This window comes from Ornithorhynchus anatinus, chromosome 4 (assembly GCF_004115215.2).
Source record: "Ornithorhynchus anatinus isolate Pmale09 chromosome 4, mOrnAna1.pri.v4, whole genome shotgun sequence".
NCBI classification, from domain to species: Eukaryota; Metazoa; Chordata; class Mammalia; order Monotremata; family Ornithorhynchidae; genus Ornithorhynchus; species Ornithorhynchus anatinus.
The window spans coordinates 30,004,326-30,018,076 of NC_041731.1; positions in this window are offsets into that span (position 1 = coordinate 30,004,326).

Here is a 13,751-nt window from a genome sequence, read left to right on the forward strand (position 1 = left end):
GTGTTCTCTTCTTCACGCTAAGCAATCCATATTCCTTAAATGTTTCCTCAAAAGCCTGTTTTTTTATTCCTCTGATTTTGATTGCTTTTCTCCGACTCCTCAGCATCCTTATAGAACAATGACCCAGACCAGCATAAGAGCCTAAGAAGGTTCTCACCAGTGCAGAAAAGAGATTTTTTATGCCACACTATTAGAACTGTGATAGGCCTAATCTTGTCCATCCATCAGGGTGGATAATGGGTGGATGTTTTCTACTACTAATAAAAATAGGCCAGGAGGGAAAGGACTGATTCTAAATTATAGGAATCACTGGAACATAGAATCTGCAGAGGTCTAGGAATTTCCAGTGGAGTGAACAAATATTAGATTAAATTTAAGGTATGTGTGTTGGGAATCAGGATGGAGGGGGAGGCCTGATGAAGTGGCATTCCCTATTATAATCTAAGAAGTTGAGTTATGGCCCTTTATGAATAATTATAAAGGAAGTCCTTATAAATTGTGGTTATGACCAACAGATAAGAAACACAAGTAGATGATCAATGGAGAAGCACTGTGGCTTAGTGGAAACAGCATGGGCCTGGGAATCAGGAGGGTCTGGGTTCCAATCCTGGTTTTCCCTGTTGTTTGCAGTGTAATCTTGGACAAGTCACTTAACTTCTCTGTGCCTCAGTTTCCTCAACAGTAAAATGGGATTTCAATATCTGTTCTCCCTACTACTTTGATTTTGAGCCCCACGTGGGACAGATAACATGTCTAACCTGATTGATTTGTATCTACACCAGCTCTTAGAACAGGGCATAACACTAAGTCAGCACTTAACAAATATCATTAAAATGGAGGTGATACAACATTTTCTGATCCTTGGCTTCAAATATAGAGCAATGAAGAGCTCCTGTGTTGTTCTAGAACCTGGAAAGCTGCAATCTTCAATCTCCTCAGTTAAAGTTTGCTCCTTATTTTGAATTGCAAGGCCCTTCAAATCCATTAATGTAAATAGTTTTTAAATTTGGAGTGGTCCAGGAATCAGAGGCAAGGGAAAGGTTGAATAGTAATTTCAAGTCCAACATGAATAGAAATTTATAACGTCACACCAAAATTTGAGGTTATTATAGAAAAAGGGAATGTTAGAAACCCTAACCCTAATCCCTTCTTAATGATCTGAAAAATTCCAAACCTGGTACAAATCATCCCTCCACCTCATAGCTAGAAGGAGAGTGGAAGTCCCAATCACCAGATTGAGGAATCAATCAATCATTTGTATTTACTGAGTGCTCACTGTGTGCTAAGCAATTGGGAAAGTACAATACAACACTAAACAGACACATTTCCTGCCCGCAATGAGCTTACAGTATAGAGACAAGCTTAAGTGCTTGGTAGAGTCTGTAGAACAGAGTTGGTAGACATGTTCCATGCTCCCAATAAACTTATAGTCTAGAAAGCAACAAAATGATTGAAGATTTGTCTTACTGGACTCCCATAAATGACTCGTGGTAGCTCATAAAGGATTTTAGCGGAGGCAAGCCAGCCAAATATGCTCATATTGGCATAGGTTTAGTCTTATCCCTCCTTAAGGCCTGTCTTATTGTTTGAAGTACTAGGAAGATGCAAATAAACTTCACTTCCAGTTCACCAGGAAACTAGTCCAATTTAACATGGCACAAGTAATCACTGAATGTCTTTGAGAGAGTCATCAGAAACTACAACATGATGATGACCCTGCTCTTGAGGTATGTGCACAAAAAGCATGTGAATGATTATGAATTCCTTCACAGAGGGGGCATAGTGAGAAAAACTGAGGTAATAGACCACCTTACCAAAAAATATCCTAAATTCAACCAAAGAATTTCATTGGCAACTCATTGTTATTTAAAGAGCACAAACCCCAGTGATACAAAGATAGATGAAAAAGTAGAATGGAAAAGATCTACATGGTTTTTGGAAGAATAGCAGACCGACTCTGGTGACAGCAGGACAATGTAGACTAGTTGCAGATGCATAAAGCCATTTATACAGTAACTGGGAGACTATGACCAGAAGAATACAAAACAGCTCAATGAGCACTTTCACCATGTCACCTACAAGCCAAATCCAACCTAAAATTTCATGACTAGATTCACCTTTGAAGTCCTAGAACTGTCGTTTCACAGCACTGAGTCAATGCTCACAACACATTTTCTTTGGGTAATACATCTGGGGAGAATGGGTGATAGTAGGATGCACAACCAACTGCTCCATGACATGATAGGGAGTATTTCAACCAGGGAGGGAAGAATAAGCACCTTAAAGACACAGAAAAGACAAACCTCAAACAATGAAACCCAGGAGTGGAAAGACCAGCTTAGCATGTGGCAATAAGGAGAGGTATAATGATGCTTGAGCAGAAGCTTTTCACTGCTTGGAGTACTTGGAGGTAGGTTCAAAAACAAATGCATTCTACTAAATTGTAAGCTCCTCGTAGGCAGTAATCATGCTTATCAACTGTATTACATTTTATTCTACCAACATTTAATACAATGCTCTGCACACAGTCTGTGGTCAATAAATACAATTTATTGATCAATTTATATGTGAACATAATAGTATGTGACCATAATCAGTAGAGGTTAGACACTGATTTTTCCAGACCCACTCATTGACACGGATAAAATTTCACTATCAAATAACTCCATCCTCTCTGCATATACATGCATTCACATGAGCACATGCGCGCGCGTGCGCGCGCGCGCACACACACACACACACACACACACACACACACACACCCCTACCCATTCGAGAGAATAATTTAATATTTACATTCCATTCCAGTCTCCCAAGTCCCTTGATCACTCCACACCAACACCCACTCCAAATGAAATTAAAACCCTTGGATTTGGGGCTGCTCATCATGGGTTTGGTTGTAATAACCAGGTTAGTAAAAGCCTCAAACACTTGGAATAGTTTGCCCCTCCTCTGCCTCCCTCTCATGTGCATCGCTCACAACATTTGGGTTTGAAAACCTAAATGCAATGCTTCTCTGCTGGTTTCCAGAGATTACTTGTATTGGTATATAAAGAATTTTTCTTCTCAGCCCTGCTGTGTTCAATGAGCTTTGCTCACCTGAATGGACATTGACTTCATAAGCCACTGGTTTAATTCACTTCTTTGGAAACCTAAGTAGTTGATAGCATATTGTGTTAGGAATATATTATTTTGTCTATTTCCACGAAAGACTTCTGGAGGCAATTATTCTGCGGTCGGTTGATTTGTTTTTCCCTTTTAATCACAGAATCTTCTTGTTTTTCATGGTCTCTTCTTTGTAGTTGAATGTTTGAGCACTGCTGAATCCTATTGGATTTTAAGTGTCATCAGCATCCTGCATCTCCCAGGAATACTAGAGACAATAATGGCAGTAGATATAGTATGAATGCTGTCTTCTGTTGAATCAGGTGCACCCAAAGCTCCCACATCATATTAATCCTTACAGGATTTTTGCAGCTGAGTCTATATTAGCAAACTATTATACCTAGATCTTGCAGGCTTCCAAAATGCACTTTGGCTCTAATCCAATTACTGGAGTATTTGGGACCAATGATGTGTCATTCTGGCCTGAAATAATTGAAACAATCAATCAAGCAGAAGCATTTACTAAGCACCTACTCTGTAGTGAGCACTGTGTGCAGAGCACCGGGGAGAATACAGTAGAAAAAAAAACATGATCTCTGAGCACAAGAATCTTTAAATGATACCAAAACACTTGAATTTTCTCTGAAATGTGTTTGAATCATTTGCTATTTTCTTAATACAAGTTTCTCCTTCCTGTAGATACTATGATCCTTGATCCTACATTTCAGGAACATGTCTGCTTCTGCTTCCAGTGTATTTTGCTCAGGGGTAGAAGAGTTCTTCATCCTGAGATGTGTTTAGTAATGTTCAATGATGATAGTGTGAGTACAAAGTTAGTAGGGCTAACTTTGTCAACTGCTTTCCCTTGCCTTCACTGGGCTGAGCAAGTCACCTGATACTGTCAGGAGGTGAAGACAGTGTCTTCAACTATAATGTGAAGTGGAGAACTGAGGCACTCCATCATATTTTCAGCCCATTTCATGATTTTGAAGTGAAGACAAAGTTTGGGAGTGCCATAATTATCCCTGTAGGTTGTCTATATTGAGCTACTTCTCCTTTCATTCATTCCATTCAAGAGTATTTACTAAGCAACTACTATGCAGAGGGAATTGCATTAGACACTTGGGAGAGAAGAAAACAAATGAAAGACACCACCCTTGCCCTTGAGAAACTTATAATGGGACAGACAGGCAGACAAAAATTGTATACTTTCAAGTGGAAGAAGAGGGAAAAGCACAGAAGCAACTATATCAGTAAGAGCATGGAAGCATAAATAAATTAGTAATTTAATGAAATATGTGCATCAATATCTATTTATACATATATAGAGACAGATAGATATTTAAATACACAAACCTCCAGTTCTCCTATAATAAATGGATCACATTCTTGTAAAATACCAAGTTAAGAAAACCTCATGTAGGCTTTGATGCTGCTACTACTGACACCAAAAGATTTGTTCTTCAAAATTTCTGAGTACGGCCCTCCCAAACTTTAAAAATATATAATAAAAATTATAAAAATATATAATAAAAGCATACATTATGGAAAAAATTGAGTCTATATAATTACTAAGAATGGCTACTGGAACAACATATCAGTGGGGAGATAATGATAACAACAATAATAAAAATGAATGTTATTATTAATAATATTACTTTGTTGTTATTATTATCAAAAACTTACTCTGTGTCAATAATCAATTAATGACATTTATTGAGCACTTACTATGTGCAGAGCAGTGTACAAAGTGCTTGGTCAGCAGATATGTTACCTGCCCATAACAAGTTTACAGTCTAGAGTACAAGCACTGTACTAAGCACTGTTCTGAGCAGGTTAGTCAGATCAGACACATTCACTGACCTATACAAAACGTATAGCCTAATAGGGAGGGAGAAGAGCAATTTTATCCCCATTTACCAGGCATGGAAGTTGAGGCACTAATAAGTTTAATATCTGTCTTGCTCAAGGTCAATCTCATGCTTCCCAATCCCATGCTTGTCCCATTAGACCATGCTATGAGTTTTAGGAGAACTTAGAAGATAGAGAAGGGGTTCTGAGGAAAAATACCTGATTACAAGTTCCTCAAGGACAGGGATGATGTCTACTCACTCTACTGCTGCAATCCCTAACTCTGCATTGTAGAGCACTTTGCACAAGGTAAACCAGTCAGTCAGTCAGTCAGTGGTATTTATTGAGTGCTTCCTGTGTACACAGTACTGTACTAAGTGCTTGGGAGTACAATATAACAATAAAACAGACACATTCCCTGCCCATAAATACCAGAAATTGATTGATTGGAAGGGTATGGTCATTTCAGAGTGGCTCTGTGGAAAGAGCACAGGCTTGGGAGTCAGAGGTCATGGGTTCTAATCCCTGCTCTGCCACTTGTCAGCTGTGTGACTTCTCTGTGCCAGAAGCTTCTCTGTGCCTCAGTTACCTCAACTGTAAAATGGAGATTAAGACAGTGAACCCCAAGTGGGACAACCTGATTACCTTGTATCTATTCTAGTGCTTAGAACAGTGCTTGGCACATAGTAAGCGCTTAACAAATACCATCATCATCATCATTTGGAAGAATTAAGAGTTAGGTAGAGTAAGAAGATTAGTTTATCCTTAGGTAATTGCTCAACTTGCCTTTAAAAAAAAATCTGTTCATTGTCTCAAGGTCTCTCTTCGAAGATCTGATTATTCCATTTGACCAGGTACCAAATAAGGATTTTATTTTTTTTTAGTGTCAGGGTTCTTATTCAATTTGTTTCTGGTCTCTAATCCTGGGTTTTCTTTCTCCACAATATAATCCCCATGAGACTACTAAAACATTAAATGGAATAAGTAAGATTCTCAGTGTTTTTTGTCAACAAAACTCATTATTCCTTTCAACTTTTCATTTATGTGCATTTAGTAGATGGAGACACCAAGGTAATGTCTACACAGTGGAGAAAAGGGTTAATCATCCAGATAATTCCAAAAAGAAAAATTGTTATTAAGGGAAAGACATTTGGGAGTTTGAATGACCCAGATTTGCTGAATATGTTAATTAAATTCATGTGATAATCACTTACCTCTCCATTTCACTTTTTCACTTTGGCAGTGTTGCTAGAAATCAGGTGAACATCAGCAAAATAGAGTGGAGAAATGAGGGGGAAATGGGGTGGGGAGGAAACATGCCAGATTCATCTGCTGTGGGGAACAGAAACCTGTAATCTATCACACCATGAAATCAACAAACTGGGGAGGGAAGGTCATAGCAGTGCTGGGAGAAGGGAGAGAGGAAAGAAGCAGAGTGACATGTTGTCATTTTTACAACATTTATATTTAATCCTCCAGGCCTTTTCACGAAGGCAAATTAAGGGATTTTCCTTTTAGGGAGTTGATTCAAGGGAAAAATCCTCAAGAATTAGCTATAAATTAGAAAAAAAAACTCTGGTGGAAATCTCTGCCCCTTTCGAGGTCACCACTCCCTGAGACCACAAAGATCTCCACCTTCTCCTGAAGGAGACAAACATTTGAGGTGATATGTGGTCCTTGTTCGTATCATCTAGATAACCACCTCAATTTTCCCCCTCACTCCAATGATGTCTATCTATGTGACCTCAATCTGCAACCCATAGATTCTAGATGATTTTCCTGGAGTAGTCATTCTAATGGAGAGAATTCAGCATCAGGCAAGGGTTTGACAGTAGAGAAAATGATGAATGGAGTCTCAACCTCCTCAATCAATCAATCAGTGATATTCATTGAGTTTCTTTACCTATACAGAGCACTGTACTAATCACTTGGGAGAGCACAATATAACAAAGTTGGTAGAAACGTTCCATGGACACACAACCTATGATGTGGTACCCCATGCAGTGTCCTGCACATTTAATCAGCATACAACAAGAAACTCTGGCCCCATCCCCCATTTTCTGATTAGTCCACCCGGGGAATCCTAACTGTCAGATCTATGAGACTAGCACCCCTGCCTTCAACAAAGCGTCTTTTTAGTTGAGCTCTTCGTGTGTCTTCGGAAAAATGAACAAAGCATGTACAAAATGGTAAAAAAAAAAAAAAAAGGACAGACAAATGGCTTCTGCATCACTGAGACCTTTGTGATATGTATCCGGTTTTTATTCTGCCTCCATATGGCCAGATAGGGGAAAAAGAGCTGCTGCTATCAGAACAACCCCAAAGTCCCTGTACAACAGTCGCTTCCATTATCACAGGTAGGGAGCAAAGGAAATAATAGAAAAATGAACCCATTCTTCTTTACCTCCAATGTTTATAAGGCACACAATATGAAGTGTGACTGTTCCTTGGAAAGAAAAAGCCTCCATGAGAACCACAACATGTTCACATAAACCCCAGAAAGAAGAAGATGAGCCAAGGAGATTCCACTGTGCATTGTCAGTTCTGTTTTAAAATGGCAAAAGGACTGTGCATATCCATTGGATAATATAGACACTGGTTCTATTTGAGATTCTTCAGACAAACCACATTTTAGAGTCCTGGGGGTCAAAGTATATAATCAGGCATTTTTCTGGGTTCTTCACATTGCTTTCTAAAACTCTTCTTTCCACAGATCCTTTTGAGCCTCTGTCCATGAAGTTGCAGTGTGTGTTATTGTCAGGTTTCTGCAGTTCTTGTTATTTACAACAGGCTAAAAATATATTCAGTGCACAGTGTTGATATTCTGGTATTCTCAGCCCCCAGTGAAAAGTTTTCTTCTTTAAAAACAATCCCACAATAAGTAGTGATCCCATTTGATTGTCCTCTAGGTTCATCATTAATCAATCAATCGATCAGATTTATTGAGCACTTATTATGAGCAGAACACTGAACTAAGAATATGAAAGAGTACAATACGATAGATTTGACAGGCATTTTCCCTGCCCACAGGGAGCTTACAATCTAGAAGGGGAGACAGAGGTTATAATGAATTTCAGCTAAGTCCTGTGGGACTAATGGTGGGGTGGTAAAGGGTATAAATCCCAGTCAATCAGTCAATCATATTCATTGAGTGCTTACTGTGGGAAAGGCTCTGAACTAAATGCTTAGGGGAGTGTAACACAACAATATAACAGACACATTCCCTGCCCACAAATAGGTTGGTCTCAGAAGCCCTACTGAGAGCTCACCTCCTCCAGGAGGCTTTCCCGGACTTAGCCATCCCTTTCCCTCTGTCCTTCCTCCCCTCCCAATTCCCCCTACTCCCACCCTCTGCTCTTCCCCCTTCCCCTCCCCACAGCACTTGTGCATATTTGTAAATTTTATTTATTACTCTATTTTATTAATGATGTGCATATATCTATGATTCTATTTATCTTGATGGTATTGATGCCTGACTACTTGTGTTGTTTTGTTGTCTATACCTTTTAGACTGAGCCCATTGTTGTTGGACAGATTGTCTTTATCTGTTGCTGAATTGTAGATTCCAAGTGCTTAGTACAGTGCTATGCGCATAGTAAGCACTCAATAAATACAATTGAATGAATGAATGAATGAGTTTAAGTAGCAGGTCCAACAGTCAATCTATCATATTTATCAAGTATTTACCGCATTCAAAGTACTTTCCTAAGTGCTTGGGAGAGTACATTATAACAGTATAACAGAAACATTCCCTGTACACAGTGAGCTTATAGTCCAAAGGGGGAGACAGACATCAGTATAAATAAATGGATTATGGATATACACATAAGTGCTGTGGGGCTGGGGTGGTGGAGGAAGGTGAGTAAAGTGAGCAACTCAGGGTGATGCAGAAGAGAGTGGGAGAAAAGGAAATGAAGACTTAATCAGAGAAGACCTCTTGGAAGAGATGTGCCTTCAATAAGCTTTGAAAGTGGGGAGAGTAATTGTCTGTTGGATTTGAGGGGGGAGGGCATTCCAGGCCAGGGGGAGGATGTGGCCGAGGGGTTGGCCATCACTATTAACACCACTACCTTCCCTAGCCCGCAAGCTGCTAATCTTACTGTCATCTTTGTACCATGTGGGGCTCACAGTCTCAATCCCCTCTTTACAGATGAGATAACTGAGGCACAGAGAAATGAAGTGACTTGCCCAAGGACACACAGCAGACAGGTGGTGAAGCCGGTATTAGAACCCATGACCTACTGACTCCCAGGCCCATGCTCTATTCACTAGGCAATACTGCTTCTTACACTAAGTCATGCTGCTTCTCACCTCCCTTCTACCATTCCTCTACAAATTCCTTGAGTGAGTTGTCTACCCCCACTGTCTCTGGCCTGGAAATCCCTCCCTTTTCATATCTGACACACAGTAGATGAAATTGAGGTAAAGTCAGTAGGTTGGGATTGGAGGAGTGAAGTGAATGTGCTGGATTGTAGTAGGAAATCAGTGAGGTAAGATAGGAAGAAGCAAGATGATTGAGTTCTTTAAAGCCATTCGTAAGGAGTTTCTGTTTGATGTGGAGGTGGATGGGCAACCACTGAAGGGGCTTGCAGAGGGAAACATGGACTGAACTTTCTTTTAGAAAAATAATTTGGGCAGCAGAGTGAAGTACAGCTTGTAGTGGGCAGAGAAGGTAGACAAGGAAGTCACCAAGGAGTCTGATGCAGCATATAAGGTAGCATAGGATAAGTGCTTTGATCAATACGGTAGCAGTTTGGATGGAGAGGAAAAGGTATTATTTAGTGATGTTATGCAGAGAACCAACAGGATTTGGTGACTGATTGAATATGTGGGTTGAATGAGAGGGTAGAGGATAATACCAAAGTTATGGTCCTGTGAGACAGGAAGGATGGTGGTGCTGTCTACAAGAATTGAAAAGTCAGTATGAAGACAGAGTTTGAGTGGGAAGATGAGGAGTTCTGTTTTGGACATGCTAAAATTGAGATGCTGGCAGGACATCCAAGTAGTAATGTCCTGAAGGTCAGAGGAAATGAAACCTCAGAGAGTAGAGAAATCAGGGTTAGAAGTGTAGATTTGGGACTCGTCCACATAGAGATGATAGTTTAAACCATAGGAGTGAATGAGTTCTCCAACGAAGTGAGTGTAAATGAAAAAGAGAAGGAGACCAAAAGCTGAGCTTCGTGGCATTTGTTAAGCACTTACTATGTTTTAAGCATGGTTTTAAGCACAGGGGTAGGTACAAGTTAATTAGGTCAGACACAATCCCTGACCTGCGTGAGTCTTACAGTCTAAGGAGGGAGACCAGGTATTGAATCCCCATTTTACAGTTGAGGAAACTGAGGCAAAGAGAAGTTAAGTAACTTGTCCAAGGTCACACAGAAAGCATTTGGTGGAGCTGGTATTAGAACCCAGGTCCTCTGACTTCCAGGCCCATGCTCCTTCCACTATGGCCAAGCTGTCTCTCTTGAAGGACTCCCATAGTTAAGAGTTGGGAGGCAGAAGAAGAGCCTGTGAAAGAGACTGAGAATGTGTGGCCAGGAGATAGGAGGAGAACCAGGAGAGGACAGTATCAGTGAAGCCAAGGTTAGTTATCAGTCTCCTCGGGACTCATTGTCTATCGGGTAAATTTCAGTTGTGCCCCATTGCCTTAAAATGTTTTTGGTATCATTGACTTTGCAAATAGTGAGGGACAGAATGAGACATGTAGCCTTTTAGGATTTTTTATGGAGCTTTTAGTACTCAGAGATTGCTCCTGTGCATGAGCCGCAGAGCACTAAATCCAAATAACAGGCCAACCTCATCCACCTCAAGTTCAAACTTGTGTGTTTCAACTCTGCCCTTTCCTCTGCCTGGAAAAATTATTTTTCCATCCTTATTGACACCCATGCCCGTTGCCCTCACCAGTTGTTCCAGAAGTTTATCACCCTCCTCAAACCCCTGTCCCCGAGCTCCCCCATCTCTTGGCCCTAATGACCTGGCTACCTCTTTTAATGAGAAAATTGAAACTATAGGAATGATCTTCCTAAAATCTCCCCTGCTGCTCTCTAGTCCCTCCCTTCTCCAGCCCCTTATTCAATTCTCCCATCTTTCCCAGTAGTATCTCAAGAGGTGATTTCCTGCTTAAGTTTGATCAAAGACATGTGACAGAGCCAGGATTAGAACCCAGGTCTTCTGACTACCAGGCCCATGTATTTATCACTAGGCCACACACTTCTCAACATCCACATATTCAATCTAGTACTAAATCCTGTCGGTTCAACCTTCACAACATCGTTAAAATCCACCCTTTCTTCTCCATCGAAATGGCTACCTCATTAATCCAGGCATTTATTCTACCCCACCTTGATTATTGTAACATCTTCCTTGCTGACTTTCTGTCCTCCCATCTCTCTCCACTCCAGTCCATAATTCACTTTGCTTTCTGGATCATTTTTCTACATAAAAGTTCAGTCAGTGTTTCCCCACTCCTCAAGAACCCCAACGGTTGCCCTTCCATCTTCACATCAAACAGAAACTCCTTACCATTGTCTTTAAAACACTCAATTACCTTGTCCCCTCCTACCTCACCTCGCTGCCCCCCACTACAACCCACTCCGCACACTTTGCTCCTCTAATGCCAACCTTCTCACTGTACCTCAATCTCGTCTATCTCACCACTGACCTCTCTCCCACATCCTTTTACTTGCCTGGAATGTCCTCTCTCTTATATCCAACAGGCAATTATTCTCCCTACCTTCAAAGCCTTACTGAAGGCACATCTCCTGCAAGAGGTCTTTCCTGACTAAGCCCTTATTTCCTTTTCTCCCACTCCCTTCTGAGTTGTCCTGATTTGCACCCTTCATTCACCTTCTCTCCCCCCTCAGCCCCACAGTACTTGTACTCTCTCAAGTGCTCAGTACAATGCTCTGCACTAAGTGCTCAATAAATATGATTGATTGATTGATATCCCTAATTTATTTGTTTATATCTGTCTACCCTTCTAGACTGTAAGCTTGTTGTGGGCAGGGACAGTCTGTTATACTGTACTCTCCCAAGCACTTAATTGAGTACTCTCCACACAGTAAACATTTAATAAATATGACTGTTTGATTAATTGATCAAGAGGATCATTTTCAAGCATGAATATTCACAGAACTGTTGGGATGGATCCCTCTTGGAGTAGTAAGACTGATTAGGGTTGATTGTCAGCCTCCAAGTTCAGGAGAAATCACATTAGGTTTTATGAAGATGGACGATAAATTGGAGATGATTTCCTGCATAACACAAAGTAGTTCCCATGACTACTTCAGGCTAGGTAAAATTTCAACTCAATAACTCTCCATGACTTGGCCAATCTGCCAAATTTTGAATGACCCAAGCTGAGCCAGTCTGTTTTCCACTTGGGCACATCTGCATTCAGGCTGCAAAGATAAATCACTAAAATCCAGAGCTGTGATTATTCTTTTGATGTTGGACAGAGAGGACAGAGCCCCAGTGTTCTGGTTCAGAAGACCTCACTGACTCCCAGCAGGGCCCTGGACAGTGATTTCCAAACCTCCATTTTTCACTGGTCCAAAACTGCTCACTGCTTCGCTCATAAGATAGGATATGGGTTTGGGATTCCCAAATAAACTGGTACAAATGCAGTTGTCGAATGTTATCTTAATGTTTATCTAGAGAGTTTTGGAGTTCTTTGTTGCTGATTGTGATGGGATGCTTTCTCTGAAGGTTTTGTTTTGAGCCATGAAAATGTGAAAATGTTCTTGCTCAGTAATTGCAATCGTTTCTATTGGCTAATGGAAGTCCCAGCCATCAAAAGCTGTTATTTCTGGTTTAGATTCCTTCTGGGTCTGCTTCTGAGCTCTTTACAGGTAACTGTTAGAGTTCTCTGCGGTCACTGAATGAGTTTATGTGGGGGTCCAGGTTCCTATTCTTTGTACCTCTGTGGGCATTATCCTATTAACTGTGGTCAATGGTCTATAAAGTTTTAGTTCTGACTCCTCTTATATATCCTTGTACCCATCACTCATAAAGACCTCCAATGAGTTGAGGGGCAAAATACATTGGAATGCCAGTTTAGGAAGGGGATTTAATATTGTTATTTTCTTTAATACACTTATCTGTTTTCTGGCATTTGCTTTATAACCATCAAACTGAAAAAAAAATTAAAAACCTGCCCAAAGGGCAGGTGGAGTTGGTTTGTGGAGATAGCCTCATGTATCTTTGTTGATGAAACAGGCAGGGGAGAGGAAGATAGCTGTATGGCTAAGAATGGCTCCAGGGAAAGGGGATTGTTCTGAGTTGATAAGGGAAGATGGAGGATTGTTTCTCTAGGTCAGTGATTGAATCTGTACTAAACCAGCAGGGTCTGATCAGGATGATTATTTGGTGGATATGAGCTGAGAGATGAATATTTTAGCGAAGTTTCTTGTATGCCAAGCCACCTCCACCATTCATTCATGATGATCTCCTCAAAAGCTTCCCCAGAGTAGAAATGTTAACTAAATTTCCACCTACACTAAGACCAAGACCTCTCCCCATTCTGTCCCTGAAAAGGAATAGGGAAAATGGGAAAATTAAGGCAAAATGAATTAAAAGAGAATGATTTGCGACTCTCCGTGTGTCTCATTAAGCTGCCAGAAGCCAGCAGGAAGACATGCCTTCTGTATGTTCTGAGCTGGTAATTATTGCTCTTGTAAATATTTTTCCTTCATTTTTAGGGTGCTCCCTAAGGCACTGGGGGTTTGTGGAAGATATTCCTTGGGATAATTTGACTCCCCCAGGAATCATAATAGTAATAACAACAGCAGCGATAA